The following is a 14216-nucleotide window of genomic DNA, read 5'->3' as shown; positions in this document are numbered from 1 at the left end:
AGAGAGGGGGGGTATATATAGGAGGGAGGGGGGCCGGCGGCTTGGGGAAGGGGCAAGCCGAGCGGGGCGGCTCGTGGCCATGGCGGACACGGCGACGGCGGCTCCCGTGCGGGAAGAGGAGAGGCGCGAGGCGGGCCGTCGGCTGGGCCTTTGGCCCAGTCGGCGCGCGGGCGTTTTTTTTTAAAAATAAGTTCCACGGGAAATAATACGTAGAAAAATAAATAAAAATCGGAAAAATATGAAATAAGTTTTCCCCGTCTAGTTAGAAAATCTAGAATAGGGTGAACATTTTTTTAAATCAAAATAAATATTTTTGAAAACATGCAATATGTTTAATGCAATAAAAATTGCAAATAAATTCCAAATAATGATTTTAACATTTTTCCTCCAGGATTTCAATTGTTTTGGAGAAGTCATATTTTCTCCTCTCGTTTATTTAAAATGAAATATTTTTCCGGAGAGAAAAATAATTAAAACCAAAATCCTCGTCTTATCATTTGATAAAATCAAATATAAAAATACGAGAAAATCCCCAACTCTCTCCGAGGGTCCTTGAGTTGCTTAGGATTTATCGTGGATTTTGTCAAAATGCAATAAAACATGATATGCAATGATGATCTATGTATAACATACCAAATTGAAAATTTGGGATGTTACAGCCATGTAGAGGCCGTGGCGGCATCCTCGTCTGCCTTCTCGTCCTCGGACATAGTGGATCGGAGGCGAGGCGAGGCTCATTCCCGCAGCCCGCGTCTCGTCTTGGCGAGGCAGGCAGCGGAGGAGGAATTGATGTCGCTTGAAGCTACGTCGGTATTTCCCCTAAGAGGAAGGGATGATGGAGCACAGCGGCGGTAGGTATTTCCCTCAGATATGAAACCAAGGTTATCGAACCAGTAGGAGAACCAAGCAACACAACGTAAACAGCCACTTGACACAGATAACAAATCCTCGCAACCCAACGTGTTAAAGGGGTTGTCAATCCCTTCATGGTACGGCGACTGAAGATAGGCAAACGGACGTGAGATAAAATTGTAGTAGATTCATAGATCGAAGGCCAAATAAATAACAATAAATTGCAGCAAGGTATTTTTGTATTTTTGGTTTAATAGATTTAAAAATAAATGCAACGGAAAAGTAGATCGCAAAGGCAAATAATATGAGAAAGAGACCCGGGGACTGTAGGTTTCACTAGTGGCTTCTCTCGAGAAAAATAGCAAACGGTGGGTGAACAAATTACTGTTGGGAAATTGATAGAACTTCAAATAATCATGACGATATCTAGGCAATGATCATTATATAGGCATCACGTCCAAGATTAGTAGACCGACTCCTGCCTGCATCTACTACTATTACTCCACACATCGACCACTATCCAGTATGCATCTAGTGTATTAAGTTCATGGAAAAATGGAGTAATGCAATAAGAACGATGACATGATGTAGACAAGATCTATCTATGTAGAGATAGACCCCATCATTTTATCCTTAGTAGCAATGATACATACGTGTCTGTTCCCCTTCTGTCACTGGGATCAAGCACCGTAAGATCAAACCGACTACAACGCACCTCTTTCCATTGCAAGATAAATAGATCAAGTTGGCCAAACAAAACCCAAATATCAGAGAAGAAATGCGAGGCTATAAGCAATCATGCATATAAGAGATCAAAGAAATTCAAATAAATTTCATGGATATAAAAAGATAGATTTGATCATAATTCAAAGTTCATCGATCCCAACAAACACACCGCAAAAGAGTTACATCATATGGATCTCCAAGAGACCATTGTATTGAGAATTCAGCGAGAGAGAGAGAGAGAGAGAGAGAGAGAGAGAGAGAGAGAGAGAAAGCTATCTAGCTACTAACTACATACCCGGAGGTCTACAAAGAACTACACACGCATCATCAGAGATGCACCAATGGAGGTGGTGAACCCCATTCGAGATGGTGTCTAGATTGGATCTGGTGGTTCTGGACTCTGCGGCGGCTGGATCAATATTTTGTCGATGTTCTTAGGGTTTCTGGATTTTTGTGGTATTTATACAGCAAAGAGGCGGTCCGGGGAGCACCCGAGGTAGGCACAACCCACCAGGGCGCGCCTGGGCCTCCTGGCGCGCCCTGGTGGGTTGTGCTCTCCTCGAAGCACCCCCCCAGGTGCAGCCAGGGCCCATTATGTTCCTTCTGGTCCAAAAAAATCTCCGTAAAGTTTTGTTGCCTTTGGACTCCATTTGATATTGATTTCCTGCGATGTAAAAAATATGCAGAAAACAGCAACTGGCACTTGGCACTATGTCAACAGGTTAGTACCAAAAAATGATATAAAATGATTATAAAACATCCAAGATTGATAATATAACAGCATGGAACAATCAAAAATTATAGATACGTTGGAGACGTATCAGCATCCCCAAGCTTAACTCCTACTCGTCCTTGAGTAGGGAAGTGATAAAAATAGAATTTTTTATGTGGAATGCTGCCTATCATGTGATATCATATTTCTTTCTTTGTAGCATGGACATTTGTACTTTTATATTTTTCAAATATATATTCTAGTTTTGACATGATAATTTAAATACTCAAGCATATCAACAAGCAACCATGTCTTTCAAAATATCAACGCTAAAATAAGTTATCCCTAACCCATCATGCTCAACCATTGATCCATTCATGAAACACACTCGCATATTAGCTACACCCAATACTCAAGTACGATCATACTGCCTCCTAGTTGGTGCTTCTATAAGAGAAGATGGAGAGTCAAATTCAAAAATAAAAATTGCATAAAGTAAAAGAAAGGCCCTTCACAGAGGGAAGTAGGGATTTGTAGAGGTGCCAGAGCTAAAAGAGAAAATTGAGAGATAAAAACATTTTGGGAGGTGTATCCATCCCACCAACGAAAACGACTTAGAGTTCCCAACACTTTCCATGCTAGATATATCATAGGCGGTTCCCAAACAGAAAATAAAGTTTATTCCTTTTTCCACCATACTTTCACTTTCCATGGCTAGCCGTATCCATAGTTGCCTTCCATACCAACACTTTCCAAGGAATTTATTATTTGAAAACATAAAGTAAATTCATTTTTTCATTTCGGGACTCGGCATCCCTAATACCTTGACCTTACTCTCATGCAATGACAAGTGAAAAAACACTCATCATGAGAATAACACATCTAGCATGGAAAATATTAGCCACCCCTCACCGCTCCGCGAGTGAAACGAACACACAAAAGAGAAGTTTATATTGAATATTAGAGATGGCACATACAAATTTGCTTAGAACGGCAAAAGAATACCGCATATAGGTAGATATAGTGGACTCATGTAGCAAAACTGGTTTAAATGATTTTTGGATGCACAAGTAGAGATCATACTTAGTGCAAAATGAAGGCTAGCAAAAGATTGAGAAGCGACCAACAAAGAAATGGATAATCTCATAAGCGAGCATTAAGCATAATTAACACCGAATAATGCACCACAAGTAGGATATAATTTCATTGCATGATTATTGACTTTCGTGCTTGCATAGGGAATCACAAACCTTAACACCAATATTCTTACTAAAGCATAATTACTCATCAACATAACTCACATATCACATCATCATATCTCAAAACTATTACTAAGAATCAAGTTTATTTTGCCCAGTGATCTTCAAGACAGTTTTTATTATATCCTTCTTGGATATCTATCACTTTGGGACTAATATCTATGTGTTGCTTTTCATAAGCTCAAACAAATATAAGTGAAGATCGTGAGCATAAATTTTTCTTTCTCTCAAATTAATTTAAGAGAAGCAAGAGAGAATTTCTTAAAAAAATTACTAACTCTCAAATAAATCTAAGTTAAGCAAGAGAGAATTTCTTCAAAAATACTAAAGCACACCATGCTCAAAAAGATAGAAGTGAAGCACTAGAGCAAGTCCATAGCTCATAAAAATTTAAGTGAAGCATAGAGAGCAATTGTAACAAGTCATGACATAATTTTGGCTCTCTCAGATAGGTGTTTCGAGCAAGGGATCAAGAATTACAACACAAAATAAAACAACCAAAGACTCATATCATACAAGACGCTCCAAGCAAAACACATAGTATGTGACAAATAAAAATATAGCTTCGAGTAAAATACTGATGGTCGTTAGAAGAAAGAGGGGATGCCACTCGGGGGCATCCCCAAGCTTAGTTGGTTGCTCATTCTTGGATAATATCTTGGGATGCCGGGGCATCCCCAAGCTTAGGCTCTTCTACTCCTTATTCCTTCATCCATCCTAAGATAACCCAAAACATGAAAACTTCAATCACACAAAACTCAACAAAACCTTCGTGAGATTCGTTAGTGTAAGAAAGCAAATCACTACTATAAGTACTGTACCAAACCAATTCATATTTTACTTTTGCATTATATCTACTGTATTCCAACCTTTTTATGGCAAAAACTCATCAAATAAAACCATAGAGCCATCAAAATAAGCACACAACACAAAGAAAACAGAATCTGTCAAAACAGAACACTCTGTAGCAATCTGACTATTTCGAAAACTTCTGGAACTCCAAAAATTCTGAAAAATTAGGACGACCTGAGAAATTTGTAAGTTAATCTTCTGCAAAAGAATTGGTATTTTATCACGCTCTGGTAAAAAATGATAATTATTTTCGTCAGCACAAAAAGTTTCTGTTTTTTCCAGCAAGATCAAACAACTATTACCGAAGAAGATCCTAAAGGCTTTACTTGGCACAAACACCAATTAAAACATAAAAACACAATCATAACAGTAGCATAATTGTGCAAACACACAAGAACAGAAAGCAAAAAGCAAAAATAAATTTTATTCATTGGGTTGCCTCCCAACAAGCGCTATAGTTTTACGCCCTTAGCTAGGCATAAAGCAAGGATCTAAGTTTTGTCATCTTTGGTTCGAGATCCATAAGATGCCCTCCTGGTTGATTCATATGGTGGCCTAATTCTTGTTCTATGGAATAGTTCCATGCCCTTCCTCAAAGGAAATTGGAATTTAATATTGCCTTCTTTCATATCAATAACGGCACCGATAGTGCATAAAAACGGTCTACCAAGAATAATAGGACAAGACGGATTGCAATCAATATCATGAACAATAAAATCTATGGGCACATAATTCCTATTTGCAAGAATAAGAACATCATTAATTCTTCCCATAGGCTTTTTAATAGTAGAATCTGCCAACTGCAAATTTAAAGAACAATCTTCAAGATCGGTAAAACCAAGCACATCACATAAAGATTTCGGAACTGTAGAAACACTAGCACCCAAGTCACATAAAGCAAAACATTCATAATTTTTAATCTTGACTTTGATAGTAGGTTCCCAGTCATCACGCAATTTTCTAGAAATTCATACTTCTAATTCCAATTTTTCTTGAAAAGCTTTAATCATAGCATCAACAATATCTTTAGTAAAAGCTTTATTTTGTTCATAAGCATGGGGTGAATTTATCGGATTGAAACAAATAAATACAATCAATCAAAGATCAACTATCATAATTAAAGTCTTTGTAATCCAAAAGAGTGGGCACATCACTAGTTAAAGTTTTGACCTCTTCAAACCCACTTTCATCAATTTTCTCAATAAGATTTTCACCCTCCGAAATATTGGGACGCCTTATACCTAAAGTTGACTCTTCTCCAGTCCCTCTTTCATCAATCTTAACTTTACTAAACAAGGAATCACTAGAATAAACACCAATCATTTTAAGATCTTCGTCACTTTTGTGAAAGAAATCACTAGAAAACTCTTTTTCTAAAAATTCTCTTTTAGCTCTAAGCATAGCGGTTCTTTTCTTAATTTCATCAATAGAAACATAAAGAGCACTAATTGATTCATCTACTTTAGGCACAAAAAATTTCATCTTGAGATATTCCACATCATGAGCAATTATATCAACACTTCTAGACAAATCATCAATCTTACTCAACTTTTCTTCTATGAAAGTGTTGAAAACTTTTTGCACGTTGATAAATTCTTTAATATTGTTCTCAAGATCAGTGGTGTTCCTATTATTATTATAAGATTGATTTCCAGAGGAATTACCATAATTATTAGAGGAATTACTAGGAAAATGCCTAGGATTAAAATTACCTCTATAAGCATTGTTGTTGAAATTATTTTGAGAGATAAAATTCACATCTATGGCATCACTATTTTGCTCAATCAAAGTAGACAAAGGAATATCAGTCAAATCAATAGGAGCACTTTTACTGGCAACTAATTTCATAAGAGCATCAACTTTTTCACTCAAAAAAGAAATTTATTCAACTGAATTAACTTTTTTACTAGTAGGAGCTCTTTCAGTATGCCATCGTGAATAATTTGCCATGATATTATCAAGCAATTTGGTGGCTTCACCCAAAGTAATTTCCATAAAAGTACCACCCGTGGCGGAATCTAAAAGATTACGAGAAACAAAATTCAACCCCACATAAAAAAATAGTATGATCATCCAATGATTTAACCCATGAGTTGGGCAATTCCTTAGCATCATTTTCATCCTTTCCCATGATTGTGCAACATGCTCATGTTCAAGTTGCTTGAAATTCATGATCTGGGTTCTAAGGGAAATAATTTTTGCGGGCGGAAAATACTTAGTGATAAAAGCATCTTTGCATTTGTTCCAAGAATCGATACTATTGCAAGCCAAAGAAGAGAACCAAATTTTTGCAGAATCATGCAAAGAAAACGGAAATAATTTCATCATCACCACATCATTGTCCACATCTTTTTTCTTTTGCATATCGCATAATTCCACGAAGGTATTAGGATGGGATGCGACATCCTCATTAGGAGTACCGGAAAATTGATCTTTCATAAGAAGATTCAGCAAAGCGGTATTAATATCACAAGATTCCGCACTAGTGGCGGGAGGAGCAATCGAAGTGCCAATAAAATCATTGTTGTTAGTATTTGAGAAATCACATAACTTGGTGTTCTCTTGAGTCATGATGACCACACAACAAGATTGCACTCAAAAACAGATCCGGCAAGAAAACGGCGAACGAAAAAGAGGGGCGAATAAAACGGCAAATTTTTGTGAAGTGGGGGAGACGAAAACGAGAGGCAAATGGCAAATAATGTAAATTGCAAGGAGATGAGATTTGTGAATAGGAACCTGGTATATGTTGAAGATCCTCCCCGGCAACGGCGCCAGAAATTCCTTTTGATGTCGCTTGGAGCTACGTCGGTATTTCACCAAAGAGGAAGGGATGATGCAGCACATCGGCGGTAGGTATTTCCATCAGATATGAAACCAAGGTTATCGAACCAGTAGGAGAACCAAGCAACACAACGTAAACAACCCCTGCACACAGATAACAAATCCTCGCAACACGGGTTATTAAAGGGGTTGTTAATCCCTTCCGGCTGCGACGCCTCAAGATAGGAAAACGGACGTGAGATAAAAATGTAGTAGATTGATAGATCGAACGCCAAATAAAATAAATAAGAATAAATTGCAGCAAGGTATTTTTGTATTTTCGGTTTAATAGATCTAAAAATAAATGCAAAGGAAAAGTGGATCGCAAAGGCAAATAATATGAGAAAGAGACCCGGGGGCCGTAGGTTTCACTAGTGGCTTTTCTTGAGAAAAATAGCAAACGGTGGGTGAACAAATTACTGTTGAGCAATTGATACAACTTCAAATAATCATGACGATATCCAGGCAATGATTATTATATAGGCATCACGTCCAAGATTAGTAGACCGACTCCTGCCTGCATGTACTACTATTACTCCACACATCGACCGCTATCCAGCATGCATCTAGTGTATTAAGTTCATGGAAAAACGGAGTAATGCAATAAGAACGATGACATGATGTAGACACGATCTATATATGTAGAGATAGACCCCATCGTTTTATCCTTAGTAGCAACGATACATACATGTCGGTTCCCCTTCTGTCACTGGGATCAAGCACCGTAAGATCGAACCCACTACAAAGCACCTCTTCCCATTGCAAGATAAATGATCAAGTTGGCCAAACAAAACCCAAATATCGGAGAAAAATACGAGGCTATAAGCAATCATGCATATAAGAGATCAAAGAAACTCAAATAACTTTCATGGATATAAAAAGATAGATCTGATCATAAACTCAAAGTTCATCGATCCCAACAAACACACCGCAAGAGTTACATCATATGGATCTCCAAGAGACCATTGTATTGAGAATCCAGCGAGAGAGAGAAAGCCATCTAGCTACTAACTACAGACCAGAAGGTCTACAAAGAACTATTCACTCATCATCGGAGAGGCACCAATGGAGGTGGTGAACCCAATCTGAGATGGTGCCTAGATTGGATCTGGTGGTTCTAGACTCTACAGCGGCTGGATCAATATTTCGTCGACGTTCCTAGGGTTTCTGGAATATTGTGGTATTTGTACAGCAAAGAGGCGGTCCGGGGGGCACCCGAGGTGGGCACAACCCACCAGGGCGCGCCTGGGCCTCCTGGTGCGCCCTGGTGGGTTGTTCTCTCCTCGGAGCACCCCCAGGCGCAACCAGGGCCCATTATGTTCCTTATGGTACAAAAATAATCTCCGTAAAGTTTCGTTGCGTTTGGACTCCGTTTGATATTGATTGCCTGCGATGTAAAAAACATGCAGAAAACAACAACTGGCACTTGGCACTATGTCAATAGGTTAGTACCAAAAAATGATATAAAATGACTATAAAATGATTATAAAACATCCAAGATTGATAATATAACAGCATGGAACAAACAAAATTATAGATACGTTGGAGACGTATCAGGAGTGCGTGAGGGCCTGTTTTCTTCTCAAGCTCCAATAGCATGTGAAAGACAAACCCTTATAAGGAGGTCCAACTCCTCTCCAACTTTCGGGGTGGGACTAAACTTCCCACTACACCTAGTGCCAATAAACCAACATGGGCCCTTAGAGATTTTCAAAAAAAATTAAATACGCCCTAGGCCCAGCCTAATATTTCAACAAAGCAAGTGTTCTCGACAAAGCTTTGAGTATAGAGGTTGCTCAAAAAAAAGCTTTGAGTATAGATTCTGCTGAAGGTTTAAGAGATAAGACACCCAAGCAAGCTTCTGTTGTGCGAGATAAAAAGGGTGGTAAGAAGGCATCATCAGGAATATCGGTGGCCAAAAAGGATGGATCCTCAAGGCGGTCGGGCCGTACCAGTGTGAAGGAATATTCAGATGTGGTCGACGACGGCACGTCACAGCTCCATGATACAAGCGCAAGTGAAAATGCAGCTGAAGCAAGAGACATGACATCAGTGAATCGAAGTCAGCATAAAACTGGTTCGATGGTCGAAGGAACCAACCGGAAGATAAAAGCTATGGTCAGGGATATACTGCTGGGGGACGTCATAGACAGGTAGCTCGCTTCTGAAATGGCATATGTGGATGAAGTTTTCTTGGAAATGGAGCATGCCCTCGGCCTCTGCATCATAATGATGCATGAAACCATCTTATTAAAAATCCACGAAGTAGCACAAAGTCATAAAAGTATTACAGCTCGCAAGCGAAGCGAAACAAAAAAGAAAAGTACATGCTTGGAATCGCAACTGGTAAGGCAATGTGAAGGATAGGCGCTCTAGACTCCTATCCTGTTATGCGACCGCCATCCAAACCGGTTAAATATAGCCCGTGCTACCATCTCCCACTGGTTGCACCCAGTAACCAAATGCTCCCTGGATTCCACAGGAGTGAGTAAGGACCACGTACGGATCCATGCGGTAGCTCTGTAGATGACCTGCAAGAAACTTAAAGTATGTTGTCTGTTAAAAAATATCTCATTCCTACAGTTCCATATAGCCCACAGAAGCGCGCATATTCCAATCCAAATACGAGCCGCAGTAGTATGCTCAAGCCCAGCTAACCACGTTCCAAACAACGACTCAATGTCAACTGGAGGGTTAATGTTAACTGCTATATGAATCGTTCTCCAAAGAAGTTTGGCGAGTGGGCATTCAAGAAATAGATGTTGTATTGTTTCATCATGATCACAAAAACAACAATGTGAACTACCTACCCATCGCCCCTTGATTAGGTTATCCTTGGTGAGTATTACTTGCTTGTGGACGAACCACATAAAAATCTTAATATGTAAGGGAACCTTAACCTTCCAAATATGCAATGATCTTGAGATTGGGCCAGAATTAATCAAACCCATATAGAAAGATTTTACCGTAAATATCCCATTTCTAGCTAATTTCCAGTGCGTCCAATTCGGCTGGTCGGATAGTTGAACATCTATCAATCTCCGAACCAAGTGCATCCAGGCAGTCCATCGTTCACCAACTAACGCACGTCTGAATTGAATATTCAATGGAATCGTTTAGAAAACTGTGCCTACGTAATCCTACTTACATTGCACAATGTTATAAAGGGTGGGATATTGTATGGTCAGGGGTGTCTCTCCTAACCACGCATCCTTCCAAAATCTTGTTGACATCCCATTGCCAACCAAGAATTTGACCCTACGAAGGAACAAGTCCTTCGTTCTCATAAGGCCCTTCCAGAATGGCGAGTCAGTTGGTCTCATGGTAACCTGGGCGAGCGTTTTTGACTGCAAATACTTATTGCGCAAAATCGGTGCCCACATGCCTTCGGGCTCTGTCTCTAACATGTTAGCCTGAAGGCATGTGGGCACAGATTGTGGAGCCGGAACCCCTCCACTTGACCATGTTGGGGAACGTAGTAATTTCAAAAAAAATCCTACGCACACGCAAGATCATGGTGATGCATAGCAACGATGTAACGCCCACGATGCGGCTATATCTCCCACGTGTCGAGGCATGACTTAGAGGCATAACCGCATTGTAGGTATTTTCGCAAGAAAGGGTCATCTTCACACAATCCCATGTAATGAACAAGAATGGGATAAAGAGAGTTGGCTTACAATCGCCACTTCACACAATACATAAATTAATTCATACATCATCCAAAATCCACACACAGACCGACTACGGTCAAATCCAAATGAAAGGAAGATAACCCCAAATGCTAGATCCCCGATCGTCCCAACTGGGCTCCACTATTGATCATCAAGAAACGAAACATAGTAACGACCACGTTCCTCGTCGAACTCCCACTTGAGCTCGGTTGCGTCGCCTGCACTGGTATCGTCGGCACCTGCAACTGTGTTGGTAGGATCTGTGAGTCACGAGGACTCAGCAATCTCACACCCGCGAGATCAAGACTATATAAGCTTGTAGGAAGGATGGGGTAATGAGGTGGAGCTGCAGCAAGCACTAAGCAGATATGGTGGCTAAAATACGCAAATAAGAGCGAGAAGAGGAGCAACGCAACGGTCGCGAAACTAGAAATGATCAAGAAGTGATCCTGAAACTACTTACGTTCATACATAACCCGAACCGTGTTCACTTCCCGGACTCCGCCGAAAAGAGATCATCACGGCTACACACACGGTTGATGTATTTTAATTTAGTCAAGTGACAAGTTCTCTACAACCGGACATTAACAAATTCCCATCTGCCACATAACCGCGGGCACGGCTTTCGAAAGATAATACCCTGCAGGGGTGTCCCAACTTAGCCCATTATAAGCTCTCACGGTCAACGAAGGATATTACTTCTCCCGGGAAGACCCGATCAGTCTCGGAATCCCGGTTTACAAGACATTTCGACAATGGTAAAACAAGACCAGCAAAGCCGCCCGAATGTGCCGACAAATCCCGATAGGAGCTGCACATATCTCGTTCTCAGGGCACACCGGATGAGCAGTCCGTACAACTAAAACCAGGCCTCAAGTTTCCCCGAGGTGGCGCTGCCAAGGGCCCTAGTTTGGACCAGCGCTCAGAGGAGCACTGGCCCGGGGGGGGTTAAAATAAAGATGACCCTCGGGCTCGCGAAAACCCAAGGGAAAAAGGCTTAGGTAGGCAACTGTAAAACCAAGGCTGGGCCTTGCTGGAGTAGTTTTATTCAAGGCGAACTGTCAAGGGGGTCCCATAAATCACCCAACCGCGTAAGGAACGCAAAATCAAGGAACATAACACCGGTATGACGGAAACTAGGGCGGCAAGAGTGGAACAAAACACCAGGCATAAGGCCGGGCCTTCCACCCTTTACCAAATATATAGATGCATTAAATAAATAAAAGATATTGTGATATCCCAAAATATCCATGTTCCAACATGGAACCAACTTCAACTTCACCTGCAACTAGCAACGCTATAAGAAGGGCTGAGCAAAAGCGGTAACTTAGCCAAACAACGGTTTGCTAGGAAAGGATGGTTAGAGGCTTGACATAGCAATATGGGATTCATGATATAGCAAGTGGTAAGTAGCGTAGCATAGCAATAGAGCGAACAACTAGCAAAGCAAAGATAGAAATGATTTCGAGGGTATGGTCATCTTGCCTGCAAGGTTCTCAGAGTTGTCGAAAGCTTGATCCTCGTAAGCGTTCTCAACAGGTTCCTCATAAGTGTACTAGTCTCCCGGCTCTACCCACAGCAAGAACACAATCAAAAGAACTAACAATCTATCACAGGAAATGCACAAGCAACATGATGCAATACATGCATGATATGCGGGATGTGATATGCGATGCATATGCGTGCTCCGGACGGGAAAATATGAACAAGGCATCAACTTGGCAAACCAAGTATGCCACTGGAAATATGATATGATTTCGGTCGAAATCGATATAAAGATCACCGGAAACGGATGCACGGTTTGCAAATGGCAAGCAAAACAAGAATGACACAATTCTGCGATTAACAGCACGATGCCACTTAGAATACATCAATTAACTATGCTACAGCACCCCAACATAGCAACAAAGCATATGGCAGTGATCTACAATAGATTCTTGACAAAAGATGAACACTGAGCTACGGCTAGATCACACAATAACAGGTTCAAACAAGCATGGCAAAAGTGCAAAAAACATCAGCTTCACAGACTTGGTGAAAATACTGAACATGGCTGAAACAGCATCAGGTAACAATGTTCAGAGCAAGCCAAACACATGCTACTGGGACTTGTCATAGCAAACCAAGGCATGGCATGAATCCACTAAATGCATAGAACAAAAGTTCCTTACTAATCATGAGCCAAAAAGGCACAGAAGATATGATGGCAGCCATGTAAACATAGCTAGTTTCGTTAACAGGTTTCAGACTTAGCAGAGAACAGAGCATGGCATTAACAGAATTATGAAGGCATCTTTGTGAGATCGATTCACTCATCACAAAGCAATTCATGACAAAACAAGCATACCTACAGCAAGAGTACATGTTCATGAAGCTAATCATGGCAAGAACAAGTTCATAGCATGTATGGATCAACTACAACAACCTTGGCAAAATTGAATAGCATGTTAACATTCTGCCAGGAACATTTTATAGAAAACGTAGAGGAAGATTGAGACACGCTAGGGCACTCCATAATTGCAAACAGGGGCATGGATGGATAGATCATAACCATATCTTCAAAACATCCTTAGTGAAGTATCTCAAAATAAGCATGGATCTCACTGTAGCATCAAGTTTACATGGCATAAAAATAACAGCAGGAAAAGACTTGGCAAAATCCAGTGTCCCAGAAAACAAAAACATCACGAAGCCTAATTTGCATGCTTGTGCTAGTCACCACATAGATCACAAAAATACATGGAAAGCACCTCTGTAAAGATGGCATGGCATAGATCAAAACACATGTAGAGCTCATGCTCATAAGATGCACACATCAAATGCAACAAAAATAACAAAACATCAAGTTCTGATAAGTAACAGCAGTAAACAACATATAGCACTCTTGCAATGACGATTTAGGCATCAAGATGAACTCAAACGAGCAGGTCACAATGGAACAAAATGAAGAGCATCTCCTGATGAACATTTCGATATATCATGCACGCAAAACGGACCAGTATGCCATGAGATATGGCACGAAGAACAGAGCAACATAAAGTGATAAATTCGGGACAGCAGAAAACAGAGGGGGGAAAGTCAACCTCGATCTAGGGTTCCGGGCACGCGAACCGAGGCGGGGCCGGAGCTCTCGCCGGAGAATGGAACGGTGGCGTCCGGAGAGGGTCAGAGAGGGCGCTGTGCGGACGGGGACGGCCGGATCTGGCCGGATCCGTCACCGGCGGAGGCGGAGTCGGGGCCGGACGGCGCGGGCGGCCACGAGCTCGGCGCGGTGGGCGGCGGCCCGGCGACGAGGAGGCGGCGAGGCGCTGGACTCGG

The 14216-nt window shown here is 41.0% G+C and overlaps 1 pseudogene; it reads left to right on the top strand.

The window, feature by feature from the left end:
• Window positions 1-14216, top strand: part of LOC123142440 (uncharacterized) — a 93435-nt pseudogene that overhangs the window by 30258 nt on the left and 48961 nt on the right.

This window comes from Triticum aestivum, chromosome 6D, assembly GCF_018294505.1.
Source record: "Triticum aestivum cultivar Chinese Spring chromosome 6D, IWGSC CS RefSeq v2.1, whole genome shotgun sequence".
Lineage (NCBI taxonomy): Eukaryota > Viridiplantae > Streptophyta > Magnoliopsida > Poales > Poaceae > Triticum > Triticum aestivum.
This window is presented reverse-complemented; position numbering and strand designations above follow the sequence as displayed.